Genomic DNA, 7,999 nt, shown 5'->3' with positions numbered 1-7,999 from the left:
CAGGAGAGCTGCTTACTCGAAGTAGCTAGGCAAACATCTCGGTGGAAACAGCCCCCGGGCTGGTTCGTTAGCCACACCAGCATGCAAAGGGCACGCGAAGATCCCACAAGCTAGAAGAGCGTCGCGTACCCAGGGCCGAATAAGGTTCATGTTCCCTCTCTCCCGCCCACGTCCTATACTATGCGTGATATGCTTGCAGGAAGACGAGGGACACAGCAGAGCGAGCGCAAAACTGGCAAATAACGCCCGGCCCGGTAAAAGCAATTAAGGCGGTTCGGATGGGGGCAGATGGAGGATGAAGAGAGCATCACATCTGTCTTACTGGCGAGGAGGGTCCAGCGGGTCTCGGACTAGCGCCATTGGCACCGGTCTCGGACCGGAGTATCATTACTGGTCTCGGACCAGCGCCATCGCCACCGGTCTCGGACCGGAGTACCTAGACTCTCGCCCCAGTACGAGTTATAAGTGAGCTCTGCTCTCACGCCCAACGACCTTTTTAGGTCGGCTCCCATGCGAGAATTAAAAGTGAGCCCTGTGCTCATGCCCAACGACCTTTTAGGTCGGTAATCCCAGACTCTCGCCCCAGTGCGAGTTATAAGTGAGCTCTGCTCTCACGCCCAACGACCTTTTTAGGTCGGCTCCCATGCGAGAATTAAAAGTGAGCCCTGTGCTCACGCCCAACGACCTTTTAGGTCGGTAATCCCAGACTCTCGCCTCAGTGCGAGTTAAAAGTGAGCTCTGCTCTCACGCCCAACGACCTTTTAGGCCAGCTCCCATGCGAGAATTAAAAGTGAGCCCTGTGCTCACGCCCAACGACCTTTTAGGTCGGTAGTCCCAGACTCTCGCCCCAGTGCGAGTTATAAGTGAGCTCTGCTCTCACGCCCAACGACCTTTTTAGGTCGGCTCCCATGCGAGAATTAAAAGTGAGCCCTGTGCTCACGCCCAACGACCTTTTAGGTCGGTAATCCCAGACTCTCGCCCCAGTGCGAGTTATAAGTGAGCTCTGCTCTCACGCCCAACGACCTTTTTAGGTCGGCTCCCATGCGAGAATTAAAAGTGAGCCCTGTGCTCACGCCCAACGACCTTTTAGGTCGGTAATCCCAGACTCTCGCCCCAGTGCGAGTTATAAGTGAGCTCTGCTCTCACGCCCAACGACCTTTCAGGTCGGCTCCCATGCGAGAATTAAAAGTGAGCCCTGTGCTCACGCCCAACGACCTTTTAGGTCGGTAATCCCAGGCTCTCGCCCCAGTGCGAGTTATAAGTGAGCTCTGCTCTCACGCCCAACGACCTTTCAGGTCGGCCCCATGCGGGAACCAAAACTCAGCCCCTCTGCGAAAACCATAAGCGAACTCGGTGCATATGCCTAACTACCTTCCCGAGAGATGCGCCTCACCTTGAGCAGAACGTTTTCCGTAATCAGGTCATCTGTATCTGGAATTATTTTATGCAAATTGCAAATATGCAGCAAATACAAAGGGCAAGGGGCGTGAAAGGCCATCTACCCTACTCCTACAGCGCCAATATTGACTACGAAATCAGGTTTTACACGTTCATCACAGTTGCAATTTTCAAGCGCTACATTGACTTTGTCATCTAAAACACATGCATGAAAAGAAATCATGAAGCGACTCTAGGCTCCTACACAGGGGCCAATTTCTAAAAACGTGTTTGCTAGATGAAAATTGAGCAGGAGAAATTGGGCCAAAAGGGGACGGATCGACAAGCGCAGCAACGCCGTTCAGCAAGGGATGGATACGGCCTAGGCCACAAGCAGAAGCGCCATTTGGCAAAGGAGCCACCGCGACAACTATTCCCCAGGCCAGCTTGAACTCGGGGAAAAGATGGGCCCTGGGGAATGAGCACTTCCGCGTGAAGACCTGTCGGGAGATTCGGGGGCGTTCACAGCTTGAGCCAGCTCCGCGCGCAAAGAGCTGATGACAGCTTGCTGCTGAGTGATAGTACGTTGCTTATCCTCAAGGCCTGAACGGAGGAGAGATAACTCTGTCTCATGCTCTCGTTGCAAACGGTCTTGGCGGCTAATTTGGTGCTGCAGATCAAACTGGTATTCGTCTTTCATTGCCTTTTCTGCATGCACGCGAGATTTTGTGAGACGATACAGGGCGTCCATGTTATGCAAGGCAGCCAACAGACGAGCCCGATCCCTGGACAGGCGCTCCAGTTCGCGTTCTTTCTCGGCAAGTTGCGAGGTGAGCTGATCTATCCGCATTTGGGAAGGTAGTTGAGTAACTTCGTCCAAAGAAGGAGAATGCATTTCGGAGGAAAGAAGCAGGTAAAGCGCGGGCGAGCAAGAGATAGTAGGGAAGCAGGAATGAAGAAGGATAGAGCGAAGAAGTGACCGTGAGGCTCTTTATAAAGAAGGCGGGGGGCCAAGTCAAAGCAAAGGCATGGGCGCGACACCCCAAGCGACTGGTGAAGTAAGGAAGAAGGCATGGTATCCCAAGCAACGCGACACAAAAGCTGATACGTGACGCAGGAAGCAGGGTGCGCAGAGATATGCTGAGATCATAGAGATACGTTGAGGCAGATACACAGAGATCTGCTGAGATCACAAAGATAGGCCGAAGTCACAGAAAGGTGCAGAGGTCTAGTCAGTCAGACTGTCGTCCTCCTTCGACTAGACTTGTGGGGGAGGCTTGTGATACGGTTAGTGATGGAAGGGCCCAAGAGGAAAGGATTGGAAAAGTCCAGGCTATATGGCGGTCAAAAGTTACGAGGAGGTGGCGGTCAATAGTCATGGCGACTTGGCGTTCAAAAAGGGCAGGCTGACAGGGCAGTCAGGGCTCAGCATAGGCGGAAGCGGGTTGGGGTCGGCAGAGCTGAGCGGAATCAGCCCGAGCTACAGATCTGCGGTGAAGGGCCAGGAAGTACAAAGTGCAGGACGCAAGTCGAGGTCGGCAGAGCTGAGCAGAGGCCAAGAACTGGAGGTATAGGCCAACGAGTCAGGGTCGGCAGAGCTGAGCGGGCAGGCTGACAGGGCAGTCAGGGCTCAGCATAGGCCAACGAGTCAGGGTCGGCAGAGCTGAGCGGAGTCAGCCCGAGCTACAGATCTGCGGTGGAGGGCCAGGAAGCACAAAGTGCAGGACGCAAGTCGAGGTCGGCAGGTGAGGCCAAGGCTGGAGGTATAGGCCAGCAGTCGGGGTCGGCTGAGCGAGTCGCCCGAGCTCTGGATCTGCGGTGAAGGGCCGGGAAGTACAAAGTGCAGGACGCAAGTCGAGGTCGGAAGCGGCCCGAGCTCAGATCTGCGGTGAAGGGCCAGGAAGTACAAAGTGTGGACGCAAGTCGAGGCAGAGCTAAGCGAGGCCAAGAGTTGGAAGTATAAGCCAACGGGCCGGAGCGCAGAGCTGATCGAGCGCCAGAGCTACTGCGGTTGAGGCCGAAAGTACAAAGCGCAGGATGGGGTGAAGATCAACTAGGTCTAGATAGCTAGGCTGCGGTTTGCGAGTTGGAGGCACGGAAGTGCGAACCAGTGCGGTGGTGCTTGAACCTGAATGAATCGGAGGAGCTAAGTGATAAGGGAGCGGAGAGTCTCAACGGCCCGTCAGGGGTAATCATTACATACCAACAATGCGGGTGAAGGCGAAGGTTCCTGAAACGAAAAGATGCCCTCATAGCCAGTAGTAGCCTGCCAGCTGTCCCTCATTACAGGACAAAACCCAAGTGCGAAGGCGGAGGTTCCTAACAGAAAGATGCTCTCACAACAAATAGCGACGCGACAGGTGTCCTGGACTAGCGGACAAAGCCGGGCGTCTAACGTTTTCTGACAGGAGGGCAGGTTCTGGCAGGAGGACGCATAAAAGGGGAGAAATCCCTCGTACGCAGGTACGCGCACATACTCTCTCGTCACTTTTTTCCACAACTGTTTTTTCTTCTGCTTCTCTCTGTTCTTTCTGGGGAAAAAGGACCTGACTTGAGCGTCGGAGGGCCTGATCCGGGGACTTTTTCCCTGGGTTTCGGTCTCTAACGTGAAGGGGAGATCGTCTGAGTGTGTGCAGGGGTCCTGTAGCGGCGTCAGCCACCCGTTGGGAGCCTGCATCGCCCGCGACTTCCCGTCAACGCCCAGTCCACCGCGACCGGCCTCTGTCCGATTCAGCCTCCGGACGGGATCAATTTTGATTATTAAAAAACAATAATAATAATTTCTCTGAACTTTGATTCATCGGTAAAGTAGAGAAAAATCCCCAATGACAATTTGAATTTTGCATGTAATCCTCACTCATAAAAAATTTTATTTCCACTCCTTACATGTAAAGTTTTATTTACTTCAACTCCCTCATGTAAATATTATGACCTAATTGCCCTCAGATTTTTAGGTACAAAAGGTCTAAAAATGAGTATAATTCCTCTTAAATTCAACATTTTGCATTAGAATCGAGTATATTTTCTATTAAATTTAGTATATTTTTTTCCTATTTTAATATAATTCCTCTTAAATTCATAAAAAGAAAATCTAGTATATTTTCTATCCAATTAAGTATCATTTAAAGAAAATCTAGCATATTTTCTATCAAATTGAGTATCATTTAAAGAAAATCTAGTATATTTGAGTATATTTTCTATTAAAATTGCCCTTCATATTTTTTAGGTATAAATAGTCTAAAAATAAGTATAATTCCTATTAAATTCATCATTTTAAACTAGAATCGAGTATATTTTCTATTTAATTGAGTATAACTTTTTCTCTATTTAATATAATTCCTCCTAAATTCAGTACCATTTGAAAAAAATCTAGTATATTTTTTATCCAATTAAGTATCATTTAAAGAAAATCTAGTATATTTTCCATCTAATTGAGTACCATTTAAAGAAAATCTAGTATATTTTCTATCCAATTGAGGTGGAAAAAGAATCGTACTCAATTTGATAGAAAATATACTAGATTCTAGTTTAATGTACTGAATTTAAAAATATTTATACTCATTTTTAGACTTTTTATACTTAAAATATCATGGACAATTAGATAAGTATATTAGACTAGGGAGTGAAAACAAAGAATTTTTTCAATGGGGAGTGCATGTAAAATTGTGTTTATCAATGGGGACTACATGTAAATTTTCTCTTGATTCATTGCTTCGTTTCCTTCAAGGACGGAGCGACCTTTTAGCCTACCTGGGCCGTGGGGCCCGACGATGTCGAAGTGGAGTTGCAGTTTATAAGTATATGGGAGAAAGAAAAAATGTGGGTAAGAGAAAAAGGTAGATTAGAAAGAACATAACATAGAGGAACATAGGCAGATAGCCCGGGAGCTTTTCTTTTCATAAGCTCGGTTCAACCCAGACTATAAAATTCTGGCCCCCTTACCACCAAGGGTCAGCTGAGTTCGTAGCTAACTTCACTACATAGGCATTCTTGGTATACCCTCGCTTCTTTCTTTGAGCACCATTTAGCCCCTAAATTTCATTTCATTTGCCGCATTTTTTATATCAATTCATTAGCATTATTTTTTTTTTTGAAAAACAAAATCAATTCGTTTATGTTAATGGTCATTGTTTATAAATTAAAACATGCGCAAATAAAAAATCTCCTTAAATTTTTTTTTAGAGTTTAATATCATAAAAAACTTTTAATTTAATCAGCATTTAGTTGATTATCCTTGTTGACACTGGACAAAAGCAACTAATTTTAAATGTTTTAGTTGATTAAGACCTCAAAGTCAAGTTTTAGCATTTTGTTTTGGGCAAAATCATATTTTTATTATCTTAAAAAACATTGTATTTTTAAAAATATATATTCCTCATCATTTTTTATTTCAAAATTATCTTAAATAAAATTATTGTATAAAAAAATACTACTGTATCAAAATTATTTAAACTTAATAATATTACTCTAACTTAATGATCCTGTCCAAAAGTCGAGATGATGGATGCGGGGATATGGCGCTCCTGTTGACTGTGTGTGGACCTCCGACGAGACAAGCTTGCAAGCACAAAAGCGTCAGTGTCGAGCCAGGGAGTGGTTCTCCGATGATGATCCTCCGACGCTCAAGTCAGATCTCCAACGAAGGCAACAAGCAAGCAAAGAAATGAAAGTGGCAGCGTAACTGTAGCTACAGTAGAATGCGCCTACCTCCGTCGAAGTCTTGGGGTTCTTATATAGAACTCCCGGGGAGCGCATGGGCGCTTCCCGAGACGCGCACGCTCATCAAAATATACATGGAAAAGACGTGTCAGAAAAGCGTCTCTAAGACCATACCGTAACAGTGCGAGCATATCTCTGACAGGACGGGGGAAGCTTCCACCGTACGATCTTCTGTCTGACCATACCGTCAACCATGCCGTCTGTCGGTGGCATGAGTTCCCAGGAGGATATCACTAGCTGCTCCTTTTGTCCATTACTGGGCTGAGCAGGAGAGCTGCTCGGCCGGATTCTAGATGATATTATGGTTGGGCCGAGCGGGATGTCCGCTCAGCCAATGGTCCGCTATCCCAGCTCCGACCTGTCGAGCGAGGGAGCCATGCCTACTTGGTCGGGGCTGTGTCCGCTGGTCGGCCTAGCGGGATGGCCGCTCGACCTTCATTTCTTCATGCTTGAGCCTTTTGAGCGTCGGAAGCTCGGTACCTGCCTAACTATAGTGAGGTAGCATTGGATACTCTTCGTCCGATCAGGATGGTTAGTCAGTTGTTCGGTAGACCACTCGTGGCGTTGCCCGCTTTGGCTTTGACCTCCAGCGTGGCGAGGACCCCCTCCAGGGCGATCCCCACCTTACCACTGAATCACGTGTCTCCCCTTTAATTCTAGTCGAAGGAGGTTGTAAGTCCGACTGACTGGACAAGTGGTCTGACAACTGATTGGTCGATCGACTGGTATACTGGCTTAATCCCGATCAGTCTGTGTAGGACTGATCTTTGTGGGCCGATCGATGCTCTGAGAATTACCTCTTACGGGGCAAGTCCGACCGATGGGATAAGTGACTGATTTGTCGATCAGCCAGTGTGTTGTTTGGACCTCGGTCGGGTCATGTAGGATAGCTCCTTTGGGTCGCTCGACATGCTAAGGGTTTGTACTTGGATAGATTCTCTTATTATGCACCTTCTTGGGTTGGCGCGAAATGCCCGGTCAATGCTGATGTCACCCGTATCTCCTTGAAATTCATGCAAATCACCCCATTAAGGCTGAGCACGCGCTCATCCCTGATAATGGTGCTCATTAAATGGCCCATGTGAGCGGACGCCACGTGGCATTGCCGCCGTCACCGCACTCTCGAGACGACAGAGCTGATGTGACGTCTAGCGATTTGAATTCGACGGCTAGATTCGTGCCTTGGTTCCTGTGCCCTAGATCCGACGGCTCCGGTCAGACAAGCTAAGCTTTATAAAGCCATCGCTTCCTCCTCTTCCCCGATTACTGCCGGTTGTCTTTGTAGCGCTCAGTGCTCTAACGATCACCAGTTTCCTTCATTGACGACCGTATTAACTCCTCCCGTAAGCTTCTCCTTCCCTGATCTTCCGTTGTCCTTTCTGCTTCTGCATCTTTCGCTTCCTTTGTGTTTTCCGGTCGTCTTCTCCGTCAAACCATACGCCTTGTTTTCCGGCCATGGCGAACTCTTCTCAGCAATCCGACCCCGCTCCCGGCCTGTGGTACACCGCCATGGAAACCCGGTTTGATGCGGGCAATGCGGCTAGCCTCATAAATGCCTTCGACATTCCCTCTGACCATGAAATTGTCTTGGCTTCTCCGTCTGATCGGCCGAATGACCCGTCGATCGACATGATTTGTCTGTTCAGAGATCAATTCGTGGTCGGTCTCCAATTTCCAATCCACCCATTCATAACATAAGTTTGCATTATTTCCATGTCCCTCTTGCCCAGCTTGTCCCCAACTCCTTTCGCCTGCTGTGCGGCATGGTAGTGTTGTTCTGAGTGCACAACATTCCATTGACCGCTCAAGTCTTCCATTACTTTTATGATCCCAAATAGTCCGAACTGGGTACCTATCTTTTCCAATTTCGGATCGGCCTGGTCTTTTTTGACAAAATATCTAC

Source organism: Zingiber officinale, chromosome 2B, assembly GCF_018446385.1.
Source record: "Zingiber officinale cultivar Zhangliang chromosome 2B, Zo_v1.1, whole genome shotgun sequence".
In the NCBI taxonomy this organism is placed as follows: Eukaryota; Viridiplantae; Streptophyta; class Magnoliopsida; order Zingiberales; family Zingiberaceae; genus Zingiber; species Zingiber officinale.
This window is presented reverse-complemented; position numbering follows the sequence as displayed.